The sequence below is a fragment of the Globicephala melas genome, chromosome 14, assembly GCF_963455315.2.
Source record: "Globicephala melas chromosome 14, mGloMel1.2, whole genome shotgun sequence".
Lineage (NCBI taxonomy): Eukaryota > Metazoa > Chordata > Mammalia > Artiodactyla > Delphinidae > Globicephala > Globicephala melas.
This window is the reverse complement of record NC_083327.1, coordinates 35790110-35804872: the sequence shown is the minus strand read 5'-3', so window position 1 is coordinate 35804872 and position 14763 is coordinate 35790110. Positions and strand designations below refer to the sequence as shown.

At 41.7% G+C, this 14763-nt stretch overlaps 1 protein-coding gene across 1 annotated transcript in view; it reads left to right on the top strand.

Moving 5' to 3' along the window:
* PREP (prolyl endopeptidase) overlaps positions 1–14763 on the top strand; it is a 136825-nt gene that overhangs the window by 36370 nt on the left and 85692 nt on the right. The window lies entirely within an intron of this gene.

Here is a 14763-nt window from a genome sequence, read left to right as displayed (position 1 = left end):
TTAAATACAGTGGAAACATACCTTATATGCATTTAAAATATATGTATATTCTGGGCTTCCCTGGTGGCGCAGTGGTTGAGAGTCCGCCTGCCGATGCAGGGGACACCGGTTCGTGCCCCGGTCCGGGAAGATTCCACGTGCCGCGGAGCGGCTGGGCCTGTGAGCCATGGCCGCTGAGCCTGCGTGTCTGGAGCCTGTGCTCCGCAACGGAAGAGGCCCCAACAGTGAGAGGCCTGCGTACCGCAAAAAAAAAAAAAAATATATATATATATATATATATGTATGTATGTATATTCAATTCTGCTACTAGGCAACTGAAAAGAAAAGCAAATTTAAATAGTTTGGATGATCCTTTTACCATTCACTCAGTAGATATTCACTCTGTGTGACTTGTCTAATATCTTTACCATAACCGTGGTAGGGCGGTGATCATTCTATTGCATGGACAAAGTAAAGTACCTGTGAGGGTGACTAACTTGCAGGTCCATGGCTGGAACTGCCTGCTGGGTATGTTAGACCCACAGCCTGTATCTTGTTAACCTCCAGCATTCTGCCTCCCTTGTCAAAAGGTAAGAAGTTGTGCGAAAACAGCAGGAATGACCGTTTAAAGAATGGCAGTAAATGAAGAGATGGCATCTGTATTGCACAGAAGCAATAAATGAAGTTGTTAAAAAAAAAAAAGCTAATGGGATGTGTACAGTGAGTCCTAAGGAACTTTATACTAGATCAGGGCCCTGATGAGCAAATTATGCAGAGGAAGTCTGTAAGCAAACCAGTAGGCTTAGTAGACACAAACTGGGTATAGGTTTCATTAAGCTGTATTCCAGCTGCTTAGGGGGTCTTGTTAGACATCACCCTTCCAGTGGCCAGGGTTAGTTGGACAGGTTCTGTTGAGAGGACCTTCTTGCTATGTGGAAGAGCAACTTTGTCACTTAAACACGGGTGCTATATTTCTGAGCCTTCAGAAGCCTCAGGTATGCCCTGAAATTGATTCGGTTCCAAGTCAGAAAAATCAAGGTCATGCCAAAAGTCGTGATGTACGAGTTTCTTGTACCTGTCAAGGAAGTGTGATAAAGCCCATGGGGTCCAAGAAGCTGGTGGGCTGTCAGCTGGCTGGAGCAGAAGCACCCATGCCTGGTGTACGAATGAGCGCTCAGAGCATTCACTGGAAGTGAAGCAGACGGTCTCCTAACAGGCTTTATTTAGTGACCCACACCTTAGAGAAAAGCAGTAGTCCTGATCATAACCGCACAGCAAGTGCACGTGCTGCAGTTGTTGCTTTTATTTTTCAAGTGGTGGCTTTTAGGATCGTCATTTTGAATCTGGTATTTCGTGAATACACTCACTCAGCAGTGTCTCTGAATGGAGGGCCAGCACCATCGTGATGGGGGTGTACTGGAGCACGAATCAGGAGATTTTAATTCTAGTCCTGTCTGTGTGACCTTGGGCAAGTCACATCTCTCCAAGTCTGTTTACCTAAGTTTCCTTCAGCGCCTTTTTCAGTCTGTGGATGGAGGATTTATCACAGCATCTCATAGGCCCTGGAGGGTTGGGCTTTGTGGGTGTGGCTGAGTGAGTGGATGTCTCTGAATTTCTTTGGTGCGCTGCCCTCCTCCTCTCTTTTGGCTGCTGCAGTCCAGGTTCACCGAGGACTTCTCTTTATATCCTAGATGCTGTCTCCTCGTGACTCCTCTCCTTCCTTCACAGATACCTCCCCTGCCTTCCTTCATGGACAGGTCCTTCTTGCCTTGAGCCGCCCGTCAAGTTACTATCACGAAGCAGCTTTAGTTTCCCCACTGTGGCCTAGGACAGCATCCACCCAGCAGAACCCATAGCTTTCTGGACACTTTAGAGTGTTTGAACTGTTACTAAAGGTCCATTGCAGCTCAAAACAAAATATCAACTCTCCAATTTACTTCTTCCCTCTCCCCAGCTCAGGTTTCGTGAGCACGTGGGGGACTAGCAGGTGGGGTAGGTAATGTTTGTTCCCTAGACTTGGACATGAGTAGTCATAGTGGCTTTGTTCATGATAGCCCCAAACTGGACACACCCCAAGTATCCATTAACAAGTGCATGAGTGAATAAACTGTGGTACATCCCTATGATGGAATACTAGTCAGCAATAAAAAGGAATGAACTATTTTTTTTAAGTTTATTTTATTGAAGTATAGTTGATTTACAATGTTGTGTTAGTTTTCTGGTGTACAGCAAAAATGATTCAGTTATATGTACATATATAACAGTTTGCATATGCTAATCCCAAACTCCCAATCCATTCCTCCCCTACCCTCCCTTCCCCTTGGCAGCCACAAGTCTGTTCTCTAGGTCTATAATCTGGTTTTGTTTTGTAGAAAATTTCATTTGTGTCATGTTTTAGATTCCACATATAAGTGATATCATATGGTATTTGTCTTTCTCTTTTTGACTTCACTTAGTAGGATAATCACTAGGTCCATCCGTGTAGCTGCAAATGGCATTATTTCATTCTTTGTTATGGTTGAATAATATTACATTGTGTATATACACCACATCTTTATCCATTCATCTGTCAGACATTTAGGTTGCTTCCATGTCTTGGCTATTGTAAATAGTGCTGCTACGAACATTGGAGTGCATGTATCTTTTCAAATTCTAGTTTTGTCTGACTATATGGCCAGGAGTGTGATTGCTGGATCATAAGGCAATTCTGTTTTTAGTTTTTCTGGGGAACTTTCATGCTGTTTTCCATAGTGGCTGCACCACTATGGGAATGAACTCTTGATACACTGAACAAGAGGGATGAATCTCAGAGTAATTATGCTCTGTGAAAGAAGCTAGAAAAGAAAGAGTACACAGTATTTGATTCCATTTATGTAACACTCTAGAAAATGCAAAGTAGTCTATAATGGCACGGAGCAGATCAGTGGTTGCTTGAGAATTGGGGGATGGGAACAGGAAGGAGGGAATATAAAGGGGCAGGAGGCAACCGACGGATGGTCAGACTGAAACGTCAGAATTTAAGTTTTACGGGGCGGGGGCAGGGGAGTGGCCATTCTGAGCAGTGACAAGATTGCCTGTTCCCTCCCCTCAGCCATTCATCGTGTTTTAGTTTCTACAGTGGCCGTGCAGGGGGAGGAGTTGGAGAAGGGGAACAGGGTTTTTGCTCATCCGGAGCTGTTTGTCCACATGTCTCCTGGCAGCTTGCGGTCATGAGGGGTTTCTAGGTACCAGCTCTTTGTGATCCTTTTGCAGTGAGATCCCCTCGATTCTGGGAACCTGTGTACTTTGTCGTTCCCTCGTGTGGACAGTAAACTCTCTGGCTGACCTTTTGCATCGTCCTCCCTTCCGCTCACAGCTTCTGCTCCCAGCAGGATTCCCCTGAGGTTCATGCCTCTCTGGCACCCCCTTTTCCATCCTTTTTCAGCAGGCTCCTTTCCAGATGACTGGAGTCCAGCTACCTTCCTGGTGCCTCTTGTTCCAGGGGAAGCCATGTCCATGGGTCGCTCCATCCTGGACGTGCAGGCAGTGTTCACCACTGCCCTCCTCACCTGCCAGCCCAGGGCCTCCTGCCCTTGGTCCCTCCTGCACCTCCAGCTGCTGTGCCCCTGGGGGTAACATGAAACACATACCTGGCATCTGGCTTGGAGGCACAGTGATGTCACTTATTATGTAAGATAGACTGTGACGTTTCAGATGGAGGGCAGGATTGTGGAAGGATAGAAATAATCATGTTTTAGAAGGTTCTTTTGGACAAAAAAAGTCTATTTTAAAGTGACTTGTAGGGCTTCCCTGGTTGGCGCAGTGGTTGAGAGTCCGCCTGCCGATGCAGGGGACACGGGTGACTTGTAGAGCATTTGGAGGAAAAAAAAAACCCACAAAGCAAGCATGTTGAGGCACTTTTCCCAGCAGAGGGTGCTCTAGAGTGAAGATTCTGAAAATGTATCAAGTCCCTTGAGAAAGGATTAAGAAGAAAATGCCCAGCCTCTTTGTGATTATCTAGCTGAATCCTGCATTGAGAACCTAATTTTATTGTACAAAGGTAATCTTGATCTTAATAGGTATCACATATCCCCATAAGCCATCTTTATATGTTCACTGTGTTCCCTAGTAATTAAAATATGTATGTACAGCTGACCCTTGAACAATGCAGGGGTTAGGGGTGCTTATAACTTACATCCCTTTATATATGCGGTTCCTCCGTATCCACTATTCCACATCCACAGGTTCAAGCAACTCTGGACCTGTAGCATTTCCTACTGAAAAAAATCTGTGTGTAAGTGGACCCAAGTTGTTCTAGGGTCAACTGTGTTTGTGTACACATTTATGTATATTACATATATATATATATGAACTTGTACACATTTATGTATATTTCATATGTATTAACGTTACCTAATGCTTGACTCATGGTGGGCACTCAGAATGTAAATATCTGTACTCCCCCTTCCCCTGCTGAGGTTCACACACACAAAGACCCTGTAGACAGATGCTGGTGCGCCCAGCGTTGCCTTACAGAGCATACGTAGTAAAGTCAGATGTTCCTCAGGAAACTCTGCCTCACCTGCCCCTTTCTTGTTGGATGGTTTCTGCTTGAGCAGTACTGTTCAGCAGCCCTCTTCCTGGTCAGCACAGTTCATGCGTTTACTCCCCAAATACCTGGAAGCCCTTATTACCTTGGGTCCACCACTGTGCTGGGGCCAGGTGGTACTCAGGAGAAGAGATGGGCAGGCTCTGGCCCTGATGGAAGATGTTTTGGCTGTAGTAAACTATTTTATATGAAATTTTTTTTTTTTTTTTTTGCAGTACGCGGGCCTCTCACTGTTGTGGCCTCTCCCGTTGCGGAGCACAGGCTCAGGGCACGAACCCGGGTCCCCTGCATCAGCAGGCGGACTCTCAAGCACTGCGCCACCAGGGAAGCCCTATATAAACGTTTTAAAGTCATACATAGAGGCTTGGGGGCCCATGACAGAATTCCCACCACGTTCAGTTTGTGTTTCATTCTAAAGACACCGTTGTCCTCTTGACCTTAACTTCGGTACTTGAACCTGAGGCTGCCAGCATGTGTTCTGATTGGTGACCCTTCACTGTGCTGTCCCAGGGGGTCCTGCACTTTCACTGGCTCCTGGAGGCTGATTCCTTCTGTTCATCACAGGAGTGGCAGTCCTTATATCAGTCCCAGGGGGACGCCTCCCTGGACTGTGTGTGTCCAAGGCTCACGGCCCACGTCCTCTCTTTCACCAGCACTGCATGAAGTGAGGATCTCCATCAGGCTGATGGGCACGCAGGGACATCTCAGAGACTGGTGGGGAAGGCAGAGAGTCAGGAAGCCGAACTAAAGACCTGGATGTGAGCAAGGCTGCGGGTAGCGCTGCTCTGAATTCATAAAACAGCTCCTGATAGGAGAGGGTTGGTTTTGTGGTAGAAGTTGGATTTGCTGGTCAGTCACTTTTCTCAGCTACCCCTCTTAACTGCTCAGTGGGGGAAAAAAGAAAACAAACAGTCGATTCTGAAATAACCGAGCTTATGTGCCAGAGAAACAATGAGGTACATGAGAAACAAGAGTGGCTATAGCATGTCGAGACCTCCGTTACTACTTTTACTTTGAATGGGTTTTCTTTTCCTAGAATTTTCTGGTATATCTGTTTCTGGCATACCAAGCAACACATCATAGAGTACTGGGGTTGATGTCCTTTCTCTCGCACTGCTGTAGTAGCACACAGTGTTGGGAAAGCTGATTTAAGGACTACCTATTAGAAACGTTTATGTCAGCGCACGTCGTATTGCTTAGACTATCCCGTGCTTCTGCTGCTGACACTGTCTCCTGTTTTTATTACAAATCCATAATGAGCCCCATAAGTGAAAAGCCATCACTGTAGGTGATTAGTTTGACATTTAAAAGTTTTCCTAGATTATGTTTTGGAAACATACTTAGTAAAGAGATGTTGTCATGATTCACAACTATTATGAAAGGAATCCACAAGAGTCTGTGAGATAAAACTGATAAGAGTTTCCTGCTCTGAGAGGAAAATGATTAACTCTCAAAGCTATTAAAATCCATTTTCACACCTTTTGTTAATTTCCCAGGCAACTTTAAGTCTCACTGCTTTTTAGTATACTATTTTATACACACAATGAATTATTTTGTCATAATATATAAAAGAAAGTAGTTTCCTCGATTTGAAGAAGTGCATGTACTTTCAAATTACGAAGAGACTTTATCCACCCTCTTCTTGTTGGATTCTAAGTGGAAAAAAATATATATATTAAAGAATTTCATGTTCGTGAAGCTTTGGTTGTTAACACAAGACCATGTAACCATGGAGTCTAGTAGCTCTAGCATAAAACAGCTTAGGAGCTTTTCTTTTGAAAAGGATAAGTTTGATGAAAGTCCACGTAGTCTATGTGTATGAAAATATTAGTTATGGGTCGCAGCGTTTTGAAAGACAACTTTTTAGATAGTTAAATGGTTGAGAATTTAAAACTTTAATAAAGTGATCTTCTGTTAATTTTCTCAATATGAGATGCATGAAGAAAAGCTAGCTTATTCAGGTCAGCTGGAAAGCCCAGCTGTTTTTACTACATAGTGTTGAGACTAAAAATAGCCAGATTCATCTACTTTAAAATTTTTATGCTAGTAATAATAAATACATTTATTGTTTAAAATAACATACAAGGGACTTCCCTGGTGGCGCAGTGGTTAAGAATCCACCTGCCAATGCAGGGGACATGGGTTCAAGCCCTGGTCCGGGAAGATCCCACATGCCATAGGGCAACTAAGCCCGTGCGCCACAACTACTGAGCCTGCGCTCTAGAGCCCGTGAGCCACAACTACTGAGCCCATGTGCCACAACTACTGAAGCCCGTGAGCCTAGAGCCTGTGCTCCACAAGAGAAGCCACCGCAATGAGAAGCCTGCACACTGCAATGAAGAGTAGCCCCTGCTCATCGCAACTAGAGAAAGCCCGAGTGCAGCAACAAAGACCCAACACAGCCAAAAAATAATAATCATAATAATAAATAAATTAAATTAAAAAAATAAATAGAATAACATACAAAGATCCCATTCTCTAGAGAAATTACTGTTATCAACATATTTATTATTTATGTTCTGTCAACATAGAACATATGTTCTATTTCACACTTATTTGTCAATTCATATTTTTTTAAAAAGCCTCCAATGAGCTGATGGTGGAGCCAGTGACCTCTTGTGAACACGGTGCAGCTGGACCCAGACTCTGGTCTGAATGGATCACGGTCACACCTACATGAGGCATTAGCAGAAGAAATTTCATAAAAACATTATTTGGGAGTAGATTCCCCAGAGGTTTGCTCTGGTTGCTTCTTATCTCTAAATTTCGTGTTTGATGGTTTCTGGGTTTGTGAGGGTTATATTCCTGAACGTGCTGAGTCATGTGTGTGTTGGAGCAGCACATGTGAATCTTAACAGAATAAAGTATAAAATATATACACTGTCGAAGTCGAATAGTTTGCATGATGTCTGTCAAAGGTTTCCCTGGTAAATATTACTGTCCCAGGGAGGCTTAATACCACAATACGCACAGGTAAAATTTCTCAGTCAACGAATGTGGCTTCTTTAATGAAAGTATGAAGTCTGATAACCCCATACCTTATGCCCTACCTTTTGATAACTGTAAATGCACATGGCAGCAGTTTTTGGGTGCCCCTCTTCAAAACTAGAAACCACCACTTAAAAAGGTTTCCTTCAGTTAGCGTAAAATATGCTAAGATGAGAAACCAGGTGACATGATGCCTTGCATGCCGTCACAGGTCAGGTTCCCTGGGGAGCAGCCTCCAGAAGTTCAACGGGGGCGCTTTCAAAACCTTCGCCTGTGCTGGGGAGAGAAGGCAGAAGGGGGACAAGTTGAATGAAATCATGACAAGGGCCTCAGCCGGTCCTCCAGGGAGCTCTTGAGCTGGGTTAGCCCTTCAACCTTTTCCTAACTAGGGGTGAGGGGCCTGGGCCTTTATACCTTTATGCATTAATCAATCATTGCATGTGGGATGAACCAAAAAGAATGTGTGACCTTGGGAGGGGTGGCTCTCTTTACCGGGTAGGACAAGGCCCCAAGGTGCTCAGCTGAGAGCTGCCTGCTCCCGGTGCCCGGCAGCTGGGGGAGCGCGCGCTTCAGCAGACCCCAGCGTCCGCTACTCGCGCTGTCTTGTCAGTGAGATGTATACTTGAGAATGAGTAGCTTGAGTGTGTGTTAGACATAGCCCTCTGAACCAGATACCACCTAAGCCAGCATAGCAGCTATAAGAATGGAAAGAGTCAAGCAATCACTTTTAGAGGAATTCTGCTTCCCTTTTAAAAATCAGTTAGGGACCATCCATTCCCAAGAGCCTTCTCAAATGAATTTTTTAAATTTAGTTATTTATTTTGGCTGTGCAGGACAGCACGCAGGATCCTAGTCCCCCAACCAGGGATCCAACCCACGCCCCCTGCAGTGGAAGCGCGGAGTGTGAACCTCTGAACCGCCAGGGGAGAGCCTTTTCAGATCTCACTCTTCCTCCCAACTCGCTTCCCTGTTAGATGCTCCTCTCTGGCACTCGCGTCAATTCTTTGTATTTCTCACTATGAATGTTTACAGTATAACTTCGTGTGTGTGTCTGAGTGTCTAACTCTCCCACCTCAGCATAAGGTCTTGAATGCCCTGTCCTGTTGATCTGTGTGTTCCAGAACCTGGTTCAGCTGCAGCAGATTCTCAGTAAATGTTGGTCGAATAAACAGCCTCAGCTCTGACTCCCCCAGATAGTGGATGGCTGTGTTTGGTGGCACATGTTAAATTGTGTCTCTGGTAAAGGAGATGGAAAGCTGGCTGGCGGCAGATTCTCCTGTTTAACACCAGCCACCTTTTGTGACAGTTTTATCTCCAACTTCATCTACCCCAGGAGCAAGGGAGGATGACTTTTGGCTTTGTTTTTTTATCTGGTTATGGATAATGAATAGCTAAGTACCAGCAGATTTCCAAATGTTATGTAGCCTGTCTGTGAATACCACATTCTTTGTACATTGGAATTTTTTCTCTTTCCAGATACTTTTATCAATGCAGATGTTATTCCTGTCTCCCTTAATTAACATTTTCTAAAGATATTTAAGCAGTATTCTAAATGTAATTCAGCAAATGGCTTCACACAATTAGATTGTCAAAGTAATTTGTGTCTAAAGGGAAATACTTTTTAAAAAAATTGTCAGTAGGAAGAATGGTAAAGAGTTTTAACTTTCATCCTGTTGGTATTGTTTGAAATGCAATCAATGGACTTAAATCAGCAAATGTCAATATTTTATTTACAGTAGTTCTTAGAATTTTGTTTTTGTTAATTAATATTTATTTACATAAAAGGGAGATTCCATGAAATAAAATCATTTTGACTTAAGGAAGATTTGTTTAATATAGACATAAAGTAAAAGGAAGCTGTGATTTAAGAATTACAAATTTCATAATTGGTCAGTCTAGCATTATTGCAACCCTGTTGTGAAAAGTCAGTGCTTTTGAATGAGATTAATTGCTTCTAGAGAACACGGTTTTTCTAGCCTATGTCTTATTGTTTAAAGAAAAACAGTGTTTTGTGAACTGGAATTTATACTGTTCATGAGGCCTGAAGGGACCCTTGGCTCTCCTGCTTTTCTATCTTCCTTTTATCTGGATTTCAGGAAAGTCACTTTCTTCTGTTGAGATTTAAGTCTCCTCATCATCAACATTATTTTTGTCTTCCCCTCCCAGTGATTCCCAAAATTCATTTCTTAAATTGTCTTGAAATAGTCTGAATGTGAGGCCGTGGTTGAATATACATTGTTACTGATTAAATTTTAGTGGACAAAGGTGTATTTCTCAACTATATACTTTAGGGCAACGGTGACTTATAAATGATTTTGGAATTTGAGACCTTGAGCATTTGAAGTTCAGAGTTGTTTGCCGTTCAGCAGATTTGTCCAGTGGCTATGGAATATCTCTGGGTTGTGATGAAGAGCGTTACAGAGAAGAAGACTGACTTAATTGGCATCCCAACAGCAAGTCCCTTGGGACTTCCTGCCTTAGATTAAATATAAACTGCTGCAACCATTTGGTGCAGGCAGAAATACTGAGAAAAACTCATTAGATGTGCTTGAGACAGCTGTCATCGAAGGTTTGGTGTGGTTCTTGCAGTGTTTTACTGCCCTATCATTCTGTTGGCTGAATCACTGCAACTGAATTAGCCATCATTTATGATTGATGTAGCATGACTCTAAGCACTAAGCTATAAAGAGTCTGTCTTTATTTAAAGGACAAAAGAACAAAAGTATGAAGTATTATTAATGAGGCTGCTTTCCATTACATTTAATAAAGTTATAATTGTGAGTTTGCTAATGATATTCTTAGTATAGGATGGTTTAAAAATGAGGTGGAACTGAATTTCTAGACACTGGTTTATTAGCTATGTATATGAACAGCTTAAGGAAAATGTATAAAAGACTAGAAATAGAGTATATAACTCCCAGTGCAGTCAATGAAGGGAAAAAGTTTATAAAGAAATTTATATTAATACAGTGTAAAGAGAAAAGGAGAAGGGAAAAGCAAGGTGACTAGAATGTTCAAAATTAAGATGTGGAAGCAGTAACAATTAATAAAGACGAAATATGGATTCTTAGACTGAATTTTTAAACTCCGTCAAGCCAGATGTTCATTTTTAAGAAACCCACTTAAAATGTAATGATAGGTAATTTTCAGAAATACATTGAGAATGAGAATGGAGAAAATAATACATGGAAATCATAAATGTATATGCAGTTTCTCCAAAACCATTTGACACTCTTTGAAAAGACTAGAAGAAGCCTGGAAAGAGATGAAGAGAGTGCACCTGAGTAGTTCAGTGTCATGTGTAGTTTGTGACCAGAACTCATACAGCAAAATATTCATTTTTTGGAAAGGAGACAACTTCAGAACTCAGAAAAAATGTCACCAAGAAAGAACAGCCAGGGCTTCCCTGGTGGCGCAGTGGTTGAGAGTCCGCCTGCCGATGCAGGGGACACGGGTTCGTGCCCCGGTCCGGGAAGATCCCACATGCCGCGGAGCGGCTGGGCCCGTGAGCCATGGCCGCTGAGCCTGCGCGTCCGGAGCCTGTGCTCCGCAGCGGGAGAGGCCACAACAGTGAGAGGCCCGCGTACTGCAAAAAAAAAAAAAAAGAACAGCCAAATTAAACGGGACTTTTCTAGAATCTTTTATAAAACTGTACTTAGTTGGAATCCCACTTCTATTTCACAAATACAAATTACCTCTGTGCTTTAAAATAATTGTTCTGAGAAAGAGATGTTTCACATCCAGTGTGCTGCCAAGTTCTTAAACATATTGGATGTTGTAGACACACACAGCTATTGTGACGAATTTACCAATGCAGAGAGCCCGATTGACAGACAGCTGGTTTACCAAAACAAATCTGCTGATAGAAAGTGGATGGGCATTTCTGAAGAGCTGAAATCTAATTCCTCCAAGCCTCAAAACTTGATGCTGCTAGTAAGTAAAACCCTAAAAATAGCCTACTATGTAATATGACAAAAGAAACTATATCGTTGTTATGTTTTTTATTAATCATAAATATTATATTTTAATTAGTTTTATATTACATTCTTAATTCTTACATCTCTGTATTTTAAACACACATAATACTATACCCTAAAATTGTAATTATCCAATAAAGAATTAAAAATGAGTTAAACAAATAAAAGTATAACGACAAGTTTTTGCTTCTGGCCATGATGTGTAACTGATACTGGACTAACCCTCCTGCCGTAAACAGCTAGAAAACTATCCAAAGGAGACAGAGCGTCCGTTTGCAGATATTGGTCTGCAGATGTCATACGACTGTGATGCGTGAAAGCGATGTCATATGATTGCCCCAGCTTTCTGCCTGGAGGAATTTTCTGAACTCTGGCACAAGGAGGAGCCCCCAGAATATTACAGTCTCACTGAACTAAGGCTCCAGAGATTGGAATTCAGGAAGACTGAAGCCACTGGAATTTGCAGGCACAGTGCCCGAAGGGGGAACCACCCCCTAAGGGTCCCAGAAATCTTCTTGGCATTCCCCTGCATCTTAGGCTGACTATTGAGCGGTGCATGCATAGGATGAGGCTCCATGATTCAAGCTGAGAACAACCAGCAGCGACTGGCAAGCTGTTAACTACCAGAGGTTTAACAAGTCTGGGAGACCTTCACATTCTAACCGTTAAAGTAGAAAGGCCTTGTGAACACCCAGGGTATTCAGCAGAGACCCCAGAAGGGCCACCCATGCCTTTGCAGGAGCGCCGTAGACCTTCCCCAGCAAAGTTTGAAAATAAATCTTAGACGGACCATGCTGATCCACCAAATTAACTGCCTCAAAACAGTTTAAAGAAAGACCAAAAAAAAAAAAATAGCAAACCCAAAAGTCCTCAATATGTAAAGAAGCAGGAAAATGTGACTTATAACCAGGAGAAAAACTAGTCAATAAAACAGATCTAGAAATTACAGGTAGTACAATTAGCAGACATAGACTTTTTGAAAGCAATTATAAAAATAATTTTTAAAGGATTTTAGGAAATGTTAACGAATTATAAATGAACAAAGAAATAGGAAACATAAAAATAACCAAATATTCTTCTGGAGGTGAAAAATAAACTATCTGAATCGAAAAATTCTCTGCATGTGTTTAATAGCAGTTTAGGTACTATAAAAGAAAAGACCTGAATTTGAAGACAGCAAGTTGAAACTAAGCCACAGAAAAAAACTGAAACAAAAATGAACACAGTCTCACCGAACTGTAGAACAATACTAAGTGATCTAACTTTATGTATTTGAAGTCCTAGGGTAGGCCTGAGGGGACACACAAATCATACGAGGAGAAAAACAGCCAAAAATGTTATGAATTCGGTAAAACAGACAAACCTACAGATTCAAGAAGCTCAACAAATCTGAAAGAGGCTACTACAGCAAAGCCCATTGTAATCAATTCATAGAAGACCAAAGATAATAAGAAAAATTTAAAAGCAGCCAGGTAGGAAAACACATTACATTGTACATAGGGAGAAAAACATGAATGACTTCTCATCTGAAACAATGCAAGTCAGAAGACAGTGGAAAGACACCTTTTTTTTTTTTTAAGTTTTTATTGGAGTGTGGTTGCTTTACAGTGTTGTATTGGCCTCCACTGCGCAACAAAATGTATCAGCCATACACATACAGATATCCCCTCCCTTTTGGACTCCCTCCCATTTAGGTAGAGTTCCCTGTGCTATACAGCATGTTCCCATCAGTTGGCAAGACACCTTCTTATGAAGCCTTCCTTGACTGCCATATTTAAAACTGCAGTCCCTCCCCACACATCCTGCCTCCCTTACCCAGACCTGTTCATGTTCTGTACGGCATTTAGCATTTTATAATAGACTACGTTACTCCATATTTATGGACATGTCTCCTCCACTAGGGTGTAACTTTTCCCCCTTGATTTATTCACTGATTTATCTTTAGCATCTAGGAAAATGTCTTGCACATATTAGCTGCTTAGCAGCTATTTATCGAATGAATAAATGAAGGAATAGCAGTTGTTGGTAAGTGCATTCGTCAGGGTTCTCCAGAGAAACAGAACCAATGGAATATATGTATATATAATATATATAGAGAGAAACTTGTTTAAAGGAATTGGCTAACGTGATTGTAGGGGCTTGACACTTCCAAAATCTACAGGGTAGGCTGACAGGCTGGAAACCCAGGGAGGAGTTTCAGCTTGAGTCCAAGGGCCATCTGCTGGCAGAATTCCTTCTGGCCAGAGGAGGTCCGTCATTTTCTATGAAGGCCTTCAACTGATTGGTTGAGATTGACGCAAATTATGAAGAGTAGTCAGCTTTACTCAAAGTCCACCAATTTAAACGTTAACCTCGTCCAAAAAAAACACCTTTGCAGAAACATCTAGAATAAACCAAATATATAGGTCCTGTGGCCTAGCCAAGATGACACATAAAATTCACCTTCAGAGTAGGATGTGGAAAACAGGACAGATACGTGAGTGTAAGTCAATACAACCAGTTAGGAAAATAATTTGGCAACATCTAATAAAGTTGAGTATGTGCATATCATACCGCTGAGCAGTTTTACTTGTAGTTATGTACCCCAGGAAACATGTATATGAGGCCACGATAAACATGTTCAGAAATTTTTTAAAGTATTGCTTATAATAAGGACAAAAACCACAAAGGAAGAAAATGGAAATAATCTAATTATGTGGTAGGAAAATGGATCAATTAGTTGTGATGTATTCCTAGACTGGAATATTTTACAGCAGTTAAAATAAGTGAAGCAAATATACATGTATCAACATGGATTAATTTTTTAAATTATATTGAATGAAAAAAGTTGCAAAAGGATGTATATAGTCTGATACTACTTCTATCAATTTTGACAACTCAAAACCGTAATGTATTATTTGTTGCATTCGTTTTTTCTCAAGATTGTTTTTGCTACCTAAGGTTCTCCTGTTTAATATTTTAAAAGAAATCCACTGAAGCACAGGTCTTTTATCTCTGCCGCCTTGTGATATATAGGGGACTAAAGATACGCATCAAAAGTTGTTTAGTTGTTCAGTAGAAACTTGCTCATGTGACCAGTATGAACCACAAATGAACGTTTGTGCATCTGCGCCATTTTGCTAATTCTTGCTCATTTAGAACAGCTTTTAAAATGTGTAACCTGTGACAAAATTTCAAATTCAGGGACATTTATATTCAAAATGACAGATTGCGTGTATTTTTCAGTTAAAG